Below are 20,177 nucleotides of genomic sequence, written 5' to 3' on the forward strand. Positions count from 1 at the left end.
CAACCTTTTTGCTTCTTGTGTGGAAGACTTTTTGTCTTTATGACCAGGAAAATTCACATTTTGGATTGAGTCAGGTGTCTATTGGTCTAGTTCTACTTTGAACAATATCGGTTTCATCAGATGACACGAAAAACCAAAGACTCATTTACCACAAAAGTCGTATAAATATTTCCATGGCGTGCAATTTGAATTACACCCAGGTAAATGATACAGGATTGCCTTCTTAGTGCCATACAGAAATGCAATTATGACTTATCTTCAGCTTGCTTATTCTGCCAGTCAAATGTACTGAAACATATAAACCTAAAGTCACTGGTTGGCCATCTTGATGAGTGCATTTTCTCAAAAGTTTCCTGACACAGAACATCAATAAGAGACCCAAACCATAAACTTGGTAGAAGTGCATTAAATGCCAGAATCACAGGGACCAGCATCTCTGCCGTGATAAATATAATATGGTTGTATTGACAGTAATCACTTTATTTTTCCATAAACTAAGCTTCCCAGCAATCTGCAAACTGTCAGCTCCTGTTTATAACTGAGAAGCCACACAATGTATTTATTGTAAGTGGGCACCAGCCATCACAGAAATAGCAACATTAAACTGTTCTCACGTCTACTGCATGTGCATTGACTAAAAGTCTGGGAATCTGCGAGGTTAGATTAGTCTTGATCCTGCCGTCTTGGAAGGCTCTAAAGTCAAGGTTTAGGTCAATGTGCTTGGCCTCCAGTGCTGGCTGGCTGCCTTGTAAGTAGTTTAATTTGTGCTCTCCCACAAACTAGTTGCGTTGTTTTAATTAACAGATTAAATGGCTTTCATTTTGCTTCTATTTTCACTTCTTGTTTTATGATGTAAATTGCCCAGAATCACTCAGGTGATATAAATTGAATAAATGAGTAAATATCCCAATAGAAATACTCCTATCAGGGGACCAGAGACAGCAAATAGTCCCAGGAAATGCTTGGCTCTAAAAAAAGCTTCTGATAGTATTTGCCCTCAGCAGGCCAGCAAATGAGTCAGTTTGGTCTAGTGGTGAAGACACCAGGTTAGAAAGCAGGAGACTGTGAGTTCAAGTTCTGCCTTAGGCATGAAAGCCAGCTGGGTGACTTTGGGCCAGTCACTCTTTCTCAGCCCAACCCACCTGACAGGGGAAACACACTTGTGGGGGAAAGAGGAGGAGGAAGGTGCGGAGGGTACGTTGGGCTACCTTGAGTTATTTGTAAAAATAATAAAGGCGGGCTACGAGTAAATAAAAATAAATAAAAGCAGACTAAGCATCTGGTCCACGCTATGCATGCTTTTTATCTAAGGATTTCGTTGTGAGATAACACTCTCACAATAGGAAAAAAAAATACACTGTAAGACAGACATGTCAAACACAAGGCCCGGGGGCCGGATCCGGCCCATAAAGTGGTTTCATATGGCCCGTGAAGCCATCCTGGAAACAGTGAGGGAACGGCCCCCACTGCCTTGGCCCTGGCCCAGAGACCCTCCTCCTGCCAGAGACCCTCAGATCTGTCCCACTCCTGCCCAGGCCCCCCTGGGCACCCTTGATGCGAACGATGTAGAGCTGGCCACGCCCACCCAGTAGGCCAGACGCACTCTAGCCACGCCCACCCAGTAGGCCACGCCCACCCTGGCCATACCCACCCGGCCCCTTGAGGGCAACCGCAATGCTGATGCGGCCCTCAATGAAATTGAGTTTGACACCCCTGCTGTAAGAAAAATATCAACTAGATGACAAACCATAAACAAGGCAACAACCGAGTCTACCAGTTTCTGGTAACATTAAAACAAAGGCATGAAAGGGAGCAGCACTACAGTGAACCCAAAATGCAAAAAAAAAAAAAAAAATGAGTCAAAATCCAGGTATTTTTTGTTTGCTTTTCTAGGAAATTCAGGAAGAGTTATTATATAATTCATGACATTGTTCACATCCTTCCCACGCCAGATGTCCCTTAACTGTCTGCATCAAAGCCTCTTTACAGCTTAGCATTCTTGACTGCCGGGTCACTGAAAACTATTGTGTATACCGTATCTAGGAGTTGTCAGCAAAACACATTCCGATACATGGAGCCTTTAGTCAAGAGATCTTCTGTACTGGGCTATGTTACTGAGCACTAGACAGCATGAAGACAAATAAATGTTGTCACTTCCCCCCTCTGCAAATTTCCACTATAAAATGTTATTGGCACATTATTCACCCCTCCCTCTCCCCACAATGCAATCTTATTGTCAGTCTTCAGAAATAAGCTCCCCCCCCCGGGGTTAGCTTTTAAAATTCTTTCCTTCTTAGAGAACTTCCCGGCTAGGGAGCTAGAATGACACTGTTTTCTTTTGAGAATTATTGAGGAATATTTGAGGATTGCTTACGCAATTTGCCTCCTTGCGCAAAGGAAAGGGAGAGGCAAAAGAGAAGAGAGTTGAAAGGGACATCAAAATATCCACGATGTCTGCAAAATGCCAAGGTTAATGCTGCAGTTAATCATCATGAAACTGCATTAATTATGGTATGACTACTAACAGTGGGCCGAGGGCCTTCCTTGTAGCCACACCCGCCCTGTGGAGCAGCATTCCTCCAAAGTCCCTACAAGTCCAAGTCTTCTGTGTTTTTGTAATGCCTTTTTGAAAAATTCCTGGGTTTTTCCAGCAGGCCTCCTTAAAGACTGGCCTTGTAAACTAGTGGTATTGTTCTCTCTAGCATGGGTGCTTGGTAATTCTACTGTCATTTCTTATTGCTTTCTTTTCCTTCTTGAATGCTGTTTTAAACCTAGTTATTCTATTCAGTTAGCCATCTAAAGTTCCAACTGAGATTGAGGTAGCCTAGAAGTTTGATTAGATAAATAAAGTCCTAGAAATGTATTCTGAAGACTTGTCCAAGGAGTGCCATAGGAAAGCACATATTCCATCTTGTAGACTAGCGGGAGAGTGAGGAAAAATAAAAATAAGGTAGTGACCATGTGCTTCTTCATCGAACTATAGCTTCTCTATAATTGTCACATCAGCCGGCTACAATGGGAATTACAGTTCAGCTATCTGAAAGGAATTTGCTTTGGCAAGTCGCGTGCAGCTATTTCAAGCAAGAAGTCTGCAAGTCAGTCTGTTTTCGTCTTCTAGAAGGCAGTCTAGAAGTACTCAGACTGTGCACTTGAGGAGTTTAAAAATTAATATTGTCAAGCTAAGCTAGGCATGGAAATAAAATGGAATTACTGGAACTCAGTTGTGGATGAGGTATTATTTTTTCTACACCAGTATGGATTTTTCATCTTTGCCTCTTTGGCATTCCACAATTTTGAACTGCTAAAAGAGGATTCAACTCTTTTAGACCTAAACGTTATGCTTGTGAGTGTTCCGGAGAAGTAGAGGAATTCAACCGCATTTTGTTCTTACCTCAGAAGTTGGATAGTCAAATGTTTGAAAAAAAAATGATTTAAGCTGTCACTTGAAACTTTTTCTTCAGTTCATTTTTAAAATGATGTCCTACTTTGTTTTATGTGCTGCGGAAATATTAACACAGCATGTTTGCTTGTTATTTTTAATTAAATGGAAGCCTTTCCGTATCAAAGAGAAAATCAGATGAGTAATTTGACAAGTTAGAAATTCTCACACCAATGTCCTCCAAAACATTCTAGAAAGAGTAAAAAATGGTTCCTGATACTACATTTATACCCAGAATGAAAACATAAATTAATTATCACTGAATATTAGTTTAAAGAGCAGTCATGGGTATGAGGGTGATGTGATAAAATGCCATAAATGTTCTTTCAAAGCTATACATCACCTTTCAGGAATGCATACAAAGCAATTGTAGAGTTGTACAGACTTTATAATTTGGAAATAAGAGAAAGGATGAGGAAAATCTGACTGTTTAAAATAGTTCAGCTCATACCTCTAAGCTACTGGAATTGTTTTGTTTCTGCAGAAAATAGCATTTTAACCAAGATTCAAAGAAGCAGAATAATAAAGAAATAGAATCTGAGCAAAAAAATGTTGGAAGGAAATAGGCTTTGCTACTTGAATGGAAATTTTTAATAAATTTGTCTTGGCTGATGAAAAAGGTACACTATTCTAACTGAATAGAGTTATAACGCCAGTGTTCTGTTATGTAATGTACAATTTATTCTGCATTCAGAAAAAAAGCTTTCTAGTACCTCTGCATTATAGAATGGAGAACAGAAATGCTTCATTTATAATCACCAGTTTTAGCTTTTTTCTTTCCTGTTATCAAATTTAAGCATGCTTTTATCACTAATTTAAATTTCAAAGATTTTTAAATTGAGAATGTCATGAATATCCAATAGGCAAAGAAAGAAGTGCTTAATTAGGACCTACTTTAACCAGCACCTATTTATTTTGTTTCATTCTTATATAGCTTCAGTTCAGCTTTCTTTACTTGCTAGGTGTACATGAAATAATGAAACATTCGTTTTGTTTATATTTCAAAATCTTCCAAACTAGTGGTAAATTAAAAAAAAATGTGACTGACAGATTCAGTTAAAATTCATTCAAATCTTACACATTTCTGACCTAAGAATCAAGAAACTAGATGCATGTTGTTATTTGTAAATGGAAAACAATTTGACAGAGGCATAGAGAAGTAACAGAAACTTCCAACTTTTTGCAGCTTTGGGCAAGAATCCTAACCTGAATAAAACAGTAGCTTTTAAGCATGTTACAGCCAATTTGTATACTGCAAAAAATAGACTGATTTAAGCTATCACTTGAAACTTTTTCTTCAGTTCATTTTTAAAATGATGTCCTACTTTGTTTTATGTGCTGTAGATGTGTTCTACACTGTTATTTGCTTATATTTTCTGTTAAGTTCAGATTTTGTTCAAGCTGAAAGATGTAGGGAAACAACATGAAATATAGCATGAAAAAACAGTTTATTTAGGCCATGTAGTTTAACAAAGTAGTTCTGTTTTTTCTGTCTCAACTTTGTTTATGCACAAAATAGATGGAATACATAAATTTATTGCAGGAGATCCAATCATACATATTTGTTTTTAATTATACTAGTGTCAGATAGAAAAGTAGGATATGAATTTAATAACCAAACACATAAAAATCTAACTCAGTTTATCTTTAGATTATTTTTCTTGATGCTTTCATGAAGTCTTATTGTGAGGCTATGATGCATAGACTGGATTTATAACCTTGATATTTAATTTAATTTAATTTAATAATTTAATTTGTATAAGAGATAAGCCTGACATATTTATTTCTACTTGAAACCAGATAAGCACAGCTCTGTGTGCGGCCCAGAACTATCATCCTTTATTAACTGAATAAGAAAACTGAAGACATACCGTATTTTCCAGCGTATAAGACAACCCGGCGTATAAGACGACCCCCCAACTTTTGAGAAGATTTTCATGGGTTAAAAAGTCGTCTTATACGCCGGAAAATATGGTACCAGTAAACCACAAGAGCTAAATTCTCTGAACGAAAAACCCGATCACAATGCTGATTTGCTCTTTCCAGATATGTCCTTTCTAAAGGAAGACAAAGATACAAGGTGCTGAGCCTTCTAGATTGTCTCTCACATGAGGAATCAGGCTCAACAGGAAGTTTATATTAGAGCCACTTTCGTTGGCTTCTTTTATCAGTTGAATGAGCTTTTCTCATTTTTCCATAAAAGAGTATCTATGGGGGAGGGTTCCCTAATTTTTGTCTTAACAACAAGCCAACTCAGTTGGGTGAAGAGTGACAGGTCTGGTGGGTACATGGCCAAAGAAGGGTCCCTTGGTGGTTCAAGTCTCTATGATTCGGGTCTTGAATCCTAAACATTCATACAATTCTCAAACCCATGCTTTCAACCTTGAAATATTTTTTTTAAAATATTATGCTTGTTTGGAGCAACTGTCTCCTAAAGCAGTGGCCTCCAACCTTTTGGGCACCAGGGACTGGTTCTGTGGAGAGGTTTTTCCGCAGACCTGAGGGGGAATGGTTTCACGTGCTGCCTGCATTCCGCAGATGTGGCTTTGCTCGTTTGCGTGGCCTGGGTTTGGGGACCCCTGTTCTAAAGAGTTAACCCACTCCCAAAGATCCACTGAGAGCCTCTCCCAAATTCAGCTGGTTTTCAGCTGTCTGTATAAAAGCTTCCGCTCAACAGAACCTAGGCTGATAGGCTGACTTTGTACTTTGGAATGCTGATCTTGTGCTGCCCACCTGGCTTCTGAACCTTTGCTTTGAATCTTGTCACCAGCTGATTCCCAAGATCACTGTCATTGTACAAGCTATGTCTAAATCATGGCTCAGACTTTCTGTTGCTATTTGCCTTGCTTGTAAGTGAAATGTGTGCATCCCATCTTGACTCTGCAGTAATTTTAGATGTCTGATATTCTGATTCAAAAAACAATGTCTTATTCTCACCTGAATGAGTTCAGTCTGTTTTGTACTGATTTTTCCCCTTTCTCTTAAGACATTATTTCCTGTGTCATTCCTTCTGTATTTTTATGAAATTAAGTTCATCTGTATGCAGCACAACATTTGAGAGTGCTTATCTTGTAGGAAAGATTTGTATAGAGGATACTATAGTTTTATGATATTGTTCCCATCTCTATTCATATATATTTTTTCAATTTCTCACCAACTCTGGTAAAGCAAGTCCTTCATTTCTATCCTATTTACATTGCATTGTTGTTACTCTTTAAAGAACGTGCAGTTGCTGTTCATTCATGAACGCTCCCAAGTATTGATAGAATCTATGTTGGGGAAGATTTCAGTATTTTGCTTTTTGCCAGGTATTTCCTTGATACCAAAACAGTTATGACAAGCCATCTCAAACTATGTGAAAGTCTTTGTCCAAGTACCTTTTTAGATCTTTGAATGTTACCATTTCTTACAAACTCCATCTTGAAAAGGATCCCCAGGAATTTCTGTTTTCCTACCAACACCCGAGTACCCAGAGTAATTCTGGGGGAAAAACACCTTTGAAAAAACATTCCCAGTAAAATGATTACACATACACAAGGGGGGGAGCATGAACCCTGGAAAAAGAACATGGATGCTTTCAAAGAGAGGTGCTATATATTTTATTGATTAAATTCATGTACCACCTATCTCACTGACTCCGGGCAGCTTTATTATAATTGTTCCCAATTACTAGGAAAGAACTTATTTGAAGGATTTACACAGCCCTAACGATCAATAGGATTTTGAGCTACAGAATGAATTTCTTAAAAGTTTTTTAAAAAGGGGTAGTCGGCCCTAATTGAGCCCAAAATGTCCACTGCTAAGCAAGACAGTTAAGTGAATTTTGCCCCATTTCATGCCATACTCATTAAGGGAATCACTGCAGTTAAGGTAGTAACCTAATTGTAAAGTGAATCTGGCTTCCCCGTAATCATGTGACCTGGGGACATCACAACCATCATAAACACATGCCAGTTATCAAGTGTCTGAATTTTGACCACATGGCCACATGGATGCTGCAAGGGGTTGCAAACCTGAAAAACGTCACGTGTTGTAACTTCAAATGATCACTAAACAAATGATTATAAGTCAAGGACTATCTGTACATGGTACCCTCCTAGAAGCTGGTGGGTGTTGCATCAATTATCCAATCTCTGGTCTCATTCAAATGTGTGGCCTTTTAACTTCTATAATTTCCAGGCAATAGGTAGGGATGACAGAAGTTTTGGGAAATAGAGAAAGATGGGTTATGACAATCATTGTGAAAATTCAGGTCTATGGCAAAGAGAAAATGTAGCTATATTATGGTAGTTTCAATTTTCAAATTAAAAAAATAATCTTCCAGGTAGTTCTTAATCTCGAGTCCCACAATTTATAACCACGTTTAAGAATGTCCCTGGAAAAAAAGCAACAGAATACTTAAGAAGTAAAATATACAGTGCGGAAAACGTAGTTCAATCCTGTTGTTTCAGTGTAACAAACACCATGCCTTGTCTGACAGTAGATAAGGTACTATGAAAGGGAGATATACCTGGATGTAGGTTGGGCATCTGAATGTTAATTTTTTCAGGCCAGATATCTGTGATGATGGAAGATCTACATGATCTACTACAAGACCCTCTGCATCCATTCATACTGATTTTTTTCTTAGCCAACTTTCCCAGGTTACACCAATATGGTATGGTTTCTAAAACAAACTTTTTGAACTTCACATTGACTGTCAATAAGCATGGAAAGAATGTCCTAGCCTAGGCCTAGAACAAAAACAAATCCAGCTTTTGGAAAGCTGAAAACATTATAAGCAGCTATAAAAGTTTGGCTTCAAATTCAAGAGTATCATTTGAGGAGTCTAGATAAGATGAAACCAAAAGGCTAATTCATTTGTTAAGAATTAGAACAGTAGGGATAATACATTAGTAAGTTGGAATGAATCTTAGGAATGGGTTCAAAACATTTCAGCATTAGCAACTCTCTTGGATAAGAACTGCAATTTTATCTTGGAAACCTTTGTGTGGAGTTACATTTCTATTCAGCAAAGATATGTTTGCAGAGATGACCAGAGATTCCTGTAGAATAGACTCAGTGGGCAGAAGAGTGCAGCACAAATTGAATTCTCATTGCAAGATAAATTTCCCTCACTGCAGCTGTTTCCCCCCCTCCATGAGGTGTGTCTTGGAGCAGAGAGGGTGAGGTAAAATATTTATCATGGGCAGGACAACTACTTTTAAGAGAAAATCAATGGGACAAGCTATGCAAGCAATGTTTTATTTATTAATTTCCCCGGGCATATTCTGACTGCCACTGCAATTTTCCCAGCAATGCACAAGAACAATTTAATACCCAGATTTACTTGAATTCCATTTATGTAACTCCCGTTACCTGTAAGATGTATACAAAGTCAGCGGTTTTCAAGGGTAATGAATAAATGTATTAGGCACTAAAAATGTGTTCAAAAGAAATTAATGCAGAATTTCTGTTAAGTTAGGCTAGGACAGGGGTCGGCAACCTAAAAAAGAAAAAGAGCCACTGGGAACCGGTTCCATCACAAATTAAAAAAAGAGGGAGCCGCGTGCGTGTCCATGCACGCGCATGCGCAAAAAGGTTTTTTGCGCATGCGCGGACGCACGCGGCTGCCATTTTTTTAAAAATGAGATGGAACCGGTTCCCGGTTGCCCGATGGCGACGGCCCGTCTGCAAAGCTGCCGCTTTCGGCAGCTTTGCAGACGGGCCGTGGCAGCTTCCTGAAAGAGCGGCGCCCCTGCCCATTCCGAGAGGTGCGCGCGCACCTCTCCGAACGACCGGAGGTGCGCGCGTACCTCCGCGCGAATGGGCAGCGGTGCCGCTCTTTCAGGAAGCCCGCCGCGGCCCGTCTGTGAAGCTGCCGAAAGCGGCAGCTTAGCAGACGGGCCGCGGCAGCTTCCGCAAAGAGCGGCGCCCCTGCCCATTCCGAGAGGTGCGCGCGCACCTCTCCGAACGACCGGAGTTGCGCGCGCACCTCCCCAAACCTTTGGGGAGGTGCGCGCGTACCTCCGTGCGAAGGGGCAGCGGCGCCGCTCTTTAAGGAAGCTGCCGAAAGCGTGGAGTTGTCGTTGTTGTTGTTTTCCCAGCAGTTACGTCCCCCAACTGTTGCAGCAGTACAAAGCCTGCCTTCCGGACCGACGACACGCGGCCGACGCCCCAAGGGACTTTAGCGAGGAAACTGAGGAAAGTTCGTTGCGCGGCTGCCCCTCCCCCCACCCCCCGCCGGCCTCCTCTCCTCTCCTGCCGCTCGAGACGGGACGGGAAGCCCCGCCCGCTCAGCTTCTCAAACTTAATTTCCAACGGGCAACTTCGACTTCCGCTTCGGGGGGGGGAAGCGCCCGGCCGAGTTTGCGCAGGGAGCCCGCCAGCGCGCGCTGCTGCGCACGAGTCTTTCCTCCCCCCTCCCCCCCCGCCACCACTCCCAACTCCCGCCCGTCTCGAGAGTCTATAGGCGGGGGAGTTTTCCAAGCGCCGGAAACTTGTCCGAAAGTTCCGAGAAGCAAAAAAAAAAAAAAAAAAAACACAACCTCCCCCGCCCCACCCCGTTGCCAGCGGCGGCGTTTTTACGGGTTCGGCGTCGCTCGGAGTGAAGTGGCGTGAGGGAGTGAGGGAGGGAGGGGGCCATGTCCGGCGCCTCCAACGTAGCCGCTATGAAGAAAGTGGTGCAACAGCTGCGGCTCGAGGCCAGCGTGAGCCGCGTGAAGGTGAGCCCCGGAGTGGGGCGGAGACCCAAGGCCGCCCACTCGCTCGCTGGCCCGTCGGAGCGCCTCGGCCGCCATTTGCGCACCTCGGGGGAGAAGGCTGCGTGGGCGCTCAGTTTACGGCAGTTTACGAAAGCGGCAGCTTCCTGAAAGAGCGGCACCGCTGCCCGTTCGCGGGGAGGTGCGCGCGCACCTCCCCAAAGGTTTGGGGAGGTGCGCGCGCACCTCCGGTCGTTCGGAGAGGTGCGCGCGCACCTCTCGGAATGGGCAGGGGCGCCGCTCTTTGCGGAAGCTGCCGCGGCCCGTCTGCTAAGCTGCCGCTTTCGGCAGCTTCACAGACGGGCCGCGGCAGCTTCCTCAAAGAGCGGCACCGCTGCCCATTCGCGCGGAGGTACGCGCGCACCTCTCCAAAGGTTTGGGGAGGTGCGCGCGCACCTCCGCCCATTCGGGGAGGTGCGCGCGCACCTCCGCCCATTCGGGGAGGTGCGCGTGCACCTCTCCAAACGGGCGGTGCCACTCTCCATTTGGAGAGGTGCGCGCGCACCACTGCCCGTTGGAAGAGGTGCGCGCGCACCGGGCGGCTGGGAGCCGCAGGTTGCCGACCTGTGGGCTAGGACCATGTAGAAACATATAATCAATTTAAAAACAGGTTTTTTAAAAAATATAAACTATCCCTGATATTTTTTTGTAGAGTGGGGAAAATAATACTACTTAATGGCACATAATTTCCCATACAGAGTTATTACAAGCAAATACATATACTAGGACTTCCTTGTATAAGAAAATATAGAATTATAAGCTGAATCTAAATCCCCCCCTCTTTCACACACATGGTGACATTGTTTTTAGAATATAGAATAACAGAGTTTTGAAGGGACCTTGGAGGTCTTCTAGTCCAACCCCCTGCTCAGGCAGAAAACCCTGTATCATTTCAGACAAATGGTTGTCCAATCTCTTCTTAAAAACTTCCTGTGTTGGGACATTCACAATTTCTGGAGGCATGTTGTTCCACTGATTAATTGTTCTATCAGGAAATTTCCTCCTAGTTTTAGGTTGCCTTTCTCCTTGATTAGTTTCCATCCATTGCTCCTTCTCCTGCCTTCAGGTGCTTTGGAGAATAGCTTGACCCCCTCTTCTTTGCAGCAACCCCTGGGATATTGGAACACTGCTATCATCTCCCCCCTCCTCCTTCTCTTCATTAAACACTAGACATACCCAATTCCAGCAGCCTTTCTTTATAGGTTTTAGCCTACAGTCTCCTAATCATCTTTCCTTTTTTTTAGGAAAAGTTCTGCTTTCAATACACTTCTATAAAATATCTCAAATGTTTTTCTTGCAAATGATGTATCCTTATTTAGAAATAAGCTCTATTTATACCTAGCCATAGAAAGCTGTGGGCTGATTCACATGTATAGTATCATTAGCATTCAATACTGTAGACTGTGCACAAACTGGAGTAATAACTGAGATTTTGCCCAATTTAAGGAGTATTTTTTCTACATTGGAAAAATAATCATGTTAATTGTGTACCTTATATAATTATGTATGCTTACTTGAAATAAGAATATAATTCTATATATCCCTCACTAATCACAGGATACATTACAATAGAGTGTATTACTATTTTCAGGTTAAGCAAAATATCTGGTCTTTAAACATAATATATACTAAACTTTTGAATTACCATATATGCTAAATAGTACAAATGATAACAATTAAACACAAGACTGATAAATCTAATTTCATTTAGACTATTGTTGGAAAAGCTATATACTTAATAAAATGCCCTTCTGCGAATATAAAACCATCCTTCTTGCAAACATCCAGCTTTTATATATCCGAAGCTCTTCATAAGACACAAACTCCAAAGTAGGAACCTCAATTCTCAGAATTCTTAGCAATAACTGTGCCAGCTAGAAAATTGATGAGTTGGTCCACCCACCCAGAGAGCTGGAGACGATTATTCCAGATTTGATGAACTACAACACTTGCACAGCTCTAGCCAACACAGCCTGCTGTTGATGAGAGTTATAGAGTGAAGGTTCAAACCAGACAGAAGGATTACTTTTTCTCTCTGCTCTGCATTTCTTGAACCAAGTTAGATAAATAAAATTACTCCAGAGAATTAAAAAGCTGTGTGTACAGCACATTACCCACATAATAATATCCAAAAATACTACATGTTATATGTCAGTCCCAAGATTAGAATCCTGAGTTTCTCCTGTCTTTCCAGGTCAATGACTGCATGGTAGTTTCTCAGCTAGCCTTGAAAATTTCTGCCATCTGTTCCTGTTTATAAAATGCCTTTCTCTGGTGTGAGAATTATTGATTCCACATCCCTAGCTTCAGTTTTTTAAATGTTATCTCAAACTTATTTACACAAGGCATATTTATTTCTGGGAGACATGTTGACATAACACAGAGTTATACAAAGCGCCTTTGCTTTCCATATGCAAAATCACCAACAGAAATTAAAGTAACCGTAATTTCACTATTTTAATATGATTGTGTGTTAAATGTACTTCTTTACAAGGTATGTTGCATTTTCTAATCACACAGACACCTATCTTTGTAAGGTTCCACTACTGGAAACAAGAAAGTATATAATTAATTATCATAAATTCTAATCCCAATTCAAAGAAATACTTTATACTGACTACTAAGGAAGAGATCATTAAATGTATTATATATATTTCATTATTTGCATTATTTGAGCATTAGTATCTCATACAAGATTATTTTTTCTTGTCATAGTTCAAGTAAGGAAACTGCACTATTAAAGATCACAAAAAATGAGTAGCTTTCCAGATCTTCACATTTCAGCATCTAACAAAGAGTTTTGGCGATAAAGATTTGCATGTTTTTTTCAAATTTCACACTGGCCTAATAAAAGTATTGCACCCATATTTGAGGGAGGAGGAGAACTGTTCAACTACTAAACATACCAGAATTTTGTTATTACATTTAACTATAGTAATTTTTTAATCACTCTGTTATAACCAATAACATAGCAGTAAGGCATAATGGACGATGGCTAAATTTCCTCCAGCAAGCAGAGAAAAATTCCTTCTGCTAGTTCTGCAGCCACATGTAACTTGAAACTACTGCATATTAACTTTATTCATATATAAGCTCATTATGAATTTCTGCAATATATTTTTGTAAAGGTCACTGTGGTGTTTTTTTAACAAAAACACGAATTAAATATATCCAGGAAGCCCTTTGGGAAGAAAATCTGAAAGAAAAATGAATTAGCTAACTTCTAGCAATCAAATGGTTCAATATTTTACTCTTTCTAACATAATCATTACTGGGAATAAAAAAAGCATATTTCTCAGACATTTTTGTCTGGAAAATTATGGGAATATTTCCAACACATCAAGAAGAAATCAGGTTGACGGAAGCACTGACCTATTAAAACTTGCAGTTTCCAGCCATGTAACATTTTCATCTTTTAAAATGGAAATGACTAGTAATCAATAACTAATACTAGAAGTGTAACAGAATAAACTTTTAAATTATTACCACTTGATAAGTAATCATAGAAATACCACTATGAGAAGCATATGTAACGTATAGGACATGGCATACCGCTGGGGATTATGGTTCACCCTCATCCATTTTTATTTGAAAAATAGCAGACTGGATTAAAATACAAAAAAGAATTTACTTTATTTTTTAATTTTATTTTAATCCCATTTATATCCCGCCCTTCTCCGAAGACTCAGGTTGGCTTACAATTTAAGCACAAACCAATGTGCTTAGCAATAGCCTTCATTCTACGTATATGCCTGCTTATTAGGGCTTTCGCCCCCCCCCCCAAGTGGCATTATTACAAAGTCAGCTTAATTGCCCCCAACAATCTGGGTCCTCCTTTTACCTACCTCGGAAGGATGGAAGGCTGAGTCAACCTTGAGCCTGGTGGGATGCGAACCTGCACTAATTGCAGGCAGATGGTGTTATTTAAGGAGGCATTAACCCACTGCTCCACCAAGGCTCTTTTTACTTACTTTACCTAGTAATTTATTGTTTTCTCTAAAAAATGCAGAAACCCCTCAAACAATCAGTTAATAAGATTTTTGTAATTTTATTCTATCCTCTTTCAATAAATTTGATAAAAAAACAAACTTCTGAAACTAGCTTACTGTCTGTGTGGCACTGAGGTGGCACTGTGTGGCACTGATCTGTACTGTGGTTCTATGTCTCCAGTCCCATCCAAGGGGTTAACTTTAGATTTAAGAATCAGACATATTAGAAGATGATCGCTCTACTTTGAAACACTAATTAACTGAGAATTAACCATATCTGGTTTCATGCAGCATTTATATAAAACCCACAAAAGGTTGGGCACACTTTTACAGCTGCCAAACCATTAAAAGCTGTAGACTGGCTTGATAAAGAAAGCAGTTAATAAATTTGTCTAATTATTTTGGAGGGAAAATAGCAAATGTGCATGAATCCCAGCTCTTCGGTTAGTAAGAGCAGGGATCCCCAATCCCCGTTCCTAAGCCGGTTCAGAATGGACCCGCAGAAGTGGTGGTTGAGTGCACGCATAGTTGCATTTGTGAAAGCAGCATCCATGCAAAACCATCCCTCTCCCCCTCCCGCCCCTTGCCGGTCCGGAAAGTTGGAAACCGCTGAGTAAAAGGGTTAACAATAATGCTTCACTCCTACACTAACTCTTGAGTCTGGAGTAATCTTCATCAAATCTTTAATTTATTTCTCTACCAGCTTTAACAAATGTATAAAGTTATATAGTATCTTAGTATTACCTATAAAACTCATATCCAACAGACAGAACTATTAATCCCCAATGCACAAAAGTGGTTTCTCTCTCTGTGTGTGTGTTTGTCTCTCTCTCTCCACAGAAGATATATTGTTACTAGTCATTCATGTAAGAAATGCGAATGGGATGTGAGAATAACCTTGAGGAACAGCAGGAATAGCTGCAGCTAAGGCAATGGTTAGATAAGAGAAATCTGAGACCAGAGCAGGAATTACGGTCTCGGCATCAGATACTGTTAATTCTTTTGCTCTTGAGAAAGCTTTGTCATTACTGTATGTCATAAAACAGACTTACAGTACATAAAGCTGAACAGATTTACAGTATGTTAACTTTTACTATCTTGTCATATTTAGTTTTTTATGAAATGTACAAAAGCAGAGTGGACACCAAAATTTAATGACTAACATATTCTTATGCTAACAGACAGATAAGGACGCTAATTATACTCTGTCCGTTAACAATTTAGATAGTTGGAATCTGATGTGGAAACAAAATGATAGGAAAACAAAAAGGGTACATTAATATACAAAGTGTGCAACACTGCTGCTGGACATTGTGAAGGCTGCTGACATACGCAAGCCTAAACACTTCAATGCTGTAGATACTGAATTTTCAATTAAAATTTAAGGGGAAAAAGAGGAATGATATTGGCTAAACACTAGAAAACAAGAACATCCGATGGAAACAGTCTTTATTCCTCATCAAGCTAATTATCTCCACAATCTGCTCTTGGATAGGTTATGGATTTGTTTACAATTCTTTCTGAGTTGTGGCCCTGCAGATGTGACTGCAATTCCTAGAGTCCTGCACATCTAGAAGGTATCATGGGAAGGTTACCTAAAGATACTCTATTCCACAAGTGTCAAACTCGATCGCATCACATGATGTATCATGACGTTTTTTGCCTTTGAGGAGCTGGGGTGGGTGTGGCCTGTGCATGACGCATCTGTTGTGATTCAGGGTCAGCCTGTGGGTTCGGCAGTTGGGTCAGACGACTCAGAGGAGGAGGAGGGGGGTATTGAAGAGCTTGCTGAGGGGATTGGACAGCTTGATGAGAGCCCCCAGCAAGGCCCCTCTCATCTGGTCACGATGCAGACCCAGCTGTGTGAGCCTGACAGCGTGGATGAAGATGACCCACAGCTGGCCCTGTTCAAGGACGCCCGACGCAGGAGGCAGTCAGTCAGGAGTAAACAGAGGAAGGCTATGGGGCACCTCGGAAGGAGGCACAGAGTGGCCACGCCCTGAACTGTATTTAAGGGGAATGTGTGGAAGGGCTGGTTTGCTGAAGGCAACCGCTTGGATTGTTCCTGCTTCTTAGCTCGTGTTTTATGGTTGTTGTCTTGTCTTGCTCTGTTTTATGTGAATAAATTTGGCAGGCGTATTCCAGCCTCTTGCCGTTTGTAAAGGGGTTGTCCCTGCCTTCTCTGCAGGCCGGTAGCAGGCTGGTACAGAAGAGCATCCGGCCTGCAGGCCGCCAGTTTGACACCCCTGCTCTATTCATTTCTCTGCTTTGCAATCCTTTACAATTAGTTAGTGAATTTTAAATAGGTCTCTTGAAATACGTCCTTTCAAGTTTGGGTTCTCTTTTAGTCACAGTGTCGCTTGTTACTGAGAGCTAGTTTGGTTTGCCTGTTTATTAAATTTATATAGCTGCCCATCTTACCAAAGTGAACTGTGGCTGGCAAACAACAATCAGATAAAGACCATAAATAAAGACAAAGGAATATAACATACAAACATCTTTAACATCCAGAAAGATGTTAAATGTCTGGTCAAAGAACACAATAACGTATCATATTGTTGAACACTGCAGCCACAGAGGTTGTTGCAGGATCTGTTCACTGAAGGATTCACTGAAAAGTATAATTTAATCAGATGTACCTAAACCTTTGCATACAACTGTATATCCTTGTTTACAATATGTGGTTATGGGAAAATCCTTCATGTCTCTTAACACTGTTTGCTTCATGCCAAATACAGTCCCTTAGTTACCAAATGTCTATATATACTGAAGACTATTTTCAAGAAACAATAAAAAGTACCTGAGTCATAACTATTAACTATAAAATACGAATTTCAAATACTTAGGAGCCCATCCAAAAGGAAAATTCTGTAACAGAAGACTTAGCAATGAATAGCCCGAACCCAATAAAAGCAAGAATAATTGGTTCCCTGCCCAGAGCCACATGACCCATCATCTGGGATTTTTTTTTTGCAATGGGGGTGGGATGGGTGTGGTGTAACAATACTTTGTAAAACAATTTTTAAACAGAGTAATTTAATTTGGAGGTGGGAATCAGTGAATTTCTAGATATTATGGAACTATTAATTCCCAGGCAATGAAAATCAATGATGTAGTCTAGTAGTCTTTACCTTGGCAACCTGTGGAGGATCAATATGTTCTAAATGTTCAATTTTCATAAACATATTACTATGATAGCCTACATTCTTGATCAAATCATGTTCATACAGAATTGTATTATGCTAAATCTAGGGCCATCTGCAGCCTTCAGAAGTCTTTTAAATGTTATCAGAGAGAGCTTGACATGATTGGTACAAAACTGATTTGCTCTGTTTTGGGGTATTTGCAGAGGGAGAAGTAGGGGGATTTAATCAATCCCTAGAAGGCTGAACCTATTTCACCCATTCACTTTAGTAAAGTTCTGTTACCAGCCATATCCCTTGTTAGCTAAGAAGCTAAAATAATAGATAAAATAAATAAACAAATAAGCAAATGGTCTTTGGCTGTAATCAACGGATCCAGATCTGCACTAAAGATATACAGATTTTTAGGTAAGTAGAGTTGTGAAAATCTACAGTGACTTTGTGCAAGAGCACAAAGGCAGTTTTACTAGACTTTAATTACGAAACAAGTTTGGAAAAAGGAGCACTGCGATCCAGATCAAGCTTTCTCTCAGTCGGTTTCTCTTCAAAAATCTTGGAGATAAGTAAAATTCTTCAATGTTTTATAAATTTTATGCTTGTTTAAAAAGTGATGAATAAAAAGTATCCTAATTTTTATAAGCAGGTACGAGCAAAAGAAAACAAAAACTTGCACAAAGAATCACAGCAAACCAATGGCCGACCAATTTATCGTATTGCTCAGTTTTTTACAGGCTAACGAAGAATATATGAACTTTCTATGATGAAGCATCCAGAGCTTACTTCAACAATGAGCACGTAGTCAATTGCTTTGAAATTGGTTCCAGAAAAACTGAAATTCCAGAGGAAGAAAAATCATCTTTATTCTCCCTGATTCTTGCACCCCTCATTGCTTCAGAAAGCAGCTAGTTGATTAATCCATTGGAAGTAAAGTAAAGGTAAAGGTTTTCCTGTCAGTTGTGTCCAACTTTAGGGGGGCGGTGCTCATCTCCTTTTTTTGGCTGAGGGAGCCAGCATTGCCCAAAGACAATTTTCATGGTCATGTGGTCAGCGTGGCTATATGCCAGAAACGCACTGAACACTGTTACCTTCCCACTGAAATGGTACCTATTTATCTACTCCCGTTTGCATGCTTTGGAACTGCTAGATGAGCAGGAGGGGGGGGCAAGTAACAGGAGCTCACCCCGTTGTGAGGAGCTCAGGTCTTGAACCCAGCTGACAAGCTCAGTGTCTTTAACTGCTGAGCTATCGTGCCCCCAACTAATCCATTAGAAGTCAAGCATTACTTTTGTAAAGCAATCCTTGGTACTGCAATTTGACGTGACATGCCTAACCAGAAACCTAGGAGCCCATAGAGGAAGAAGAAAACGGGATAATTCAGCAGCTTTTCCAAAGTAGTCATAAAATGATGATGATGATGATGATTCTGTTCTCTTATTGGAATAGAGAAGCATGATTAGAATGGAAACAATATTCCAGTTTTTTTATATCTATAAAAAACAGTAATTCCATTTGTAGCCTAAACATAAAAGCAAATGATTATTAATAGAATGATTCACAAGCCTAAATTTGTGAATAAATAAGACCCTTATTTATTCACATAATAGACATAGTAATTTACAAGAACCCTTTTTTTTCCTCAGCCATGATTGCTATGTTACTGTCCTAACAGTGAACTTTTAAGGAAGAAGATACTTGTTGCAATAGATAGTAATACTGTTAACTTAAAAAAGACATGACTTTCAAAATTCAGACTGAAAAGCAGGAAGTGGACTTGTTATCTACACAATACAGAGTCTAAAGAAGCAGGAAGTTTATACATATACTTGCATTTTGGGGAAGATTTTTTAAAAAAAATATTGCCAGAATATTATCTTTTTAGCTTATAATCTTTTGGGATACAGCAATGGACTGTATTTAAATTATAATCACAACTTCTATCATGTATGAAGCAGATGACCCACCAATGACTTCGTTTTGATGCTTTGGTGTGTAGATTTCATAGTATCAGTAAAAAAAAAAGGATATGAAATATTGCAAAGGTTGACATTCAGTTTTACCTGGGACCCACTTGCTCCATCTTTGTGAAACATACCTGCAACAGGAATTTAAAACCTTCCAGTTTATTGCATATTGGACACATCCAGCAACAAAGAGAACTACTACAGTGCAACAAGAGGCCAAGGATTAATCCAAGAATGTGGCATACAAAAAGCAGCTCTCATGAAAGCTGAGGACTGGATTAAGTAGCTTAGTAGTAAATGTACAGTAAAGATAGAGTACTAATTAGTTGGTTTGATCCAGTTCTTGTGCTTCAGCTATTACACTTTTTACTTCCTCTGAGAAGCAACAGAGGCTCAACTAAAATGGACAGCATATTATTTCCAGCAGCAGGCCCAGTCTCTTCATATTCATGCCACAGCTGCCTACACATCTATGACTACCTGACTGCTTTACAGCCATGGTCTCTGTAGGGCAGGGGTGAGGAACCATGGCCCTTTTATGATTTAAGGACTTCAACTTCCAGAAATCTTGAGCCATGCTATAGGGCAGGGGCAGGCTCAGGAATTCTGGGAGTTGAAGTCCACAAGTCATAAAAGAGCCAAGGTTGCCTACCCCTGCTACAGGGCATGTATGCACAATGTTGCATCTTGGGAATGAGCCCAATTCACTCCTGCTCTTGTTAAGATCCAGCACCACAATCCAATGGGTGGCCAGCCTGGAGATTAAGGGGCTGAGCCATATTTTTTTATTGTCAGATCCTGTCATTAGTTGCTTTAGAGAATATCTCTTAAGTAAGGGTGCCATAATGTATCAACAGGGACTTAGAGCGATGATGAGTCTGAGTAGCTAACAACTTGGGAGATCT

The 20,177-nt window shown here is 40.4% G+C and overlaps 1 protein-coding gene across 3 annotated transcripts in view; it reads right to left on the reverse strand.

Moving 5' to 3' along the window:
- The window catches only part of HPCAL1 (hippocalcin like 1), a 101,455-nt gene that overhangs the window by 24,424 nt on the left and 56,854 nt on the right, over window positions 1-20,177 (reverse strand). Inside the window, exon 1 of one of the 3 annotated variants that reach the window (XM_083378960.1) lies at window positions 6,817-6,912. The exons of the other annotated variants lie outside the window; for them this stretch is intronic. The gene's annotated coding sequence lies outside the window, so the exon portion shown is untranslated. Of the gene's footprint in view, window positions 1-6,816; window positions 6,913-20,177 lie in introns of those variants that run through there. 3 annotated transcript variants of the gene reach the window in all.

Source organism: Vipera ursinii (genome assembly GCF_947247035.1).
Source record: "Vipera ursinii genome assembly, chromosome: 1".
NCBI classification, from domain to species: Eukaryota; Metazoa; Chordata; class Lepidosauria; order Squamata; family Viperidae; genus Vipera; species Vipera ursinii.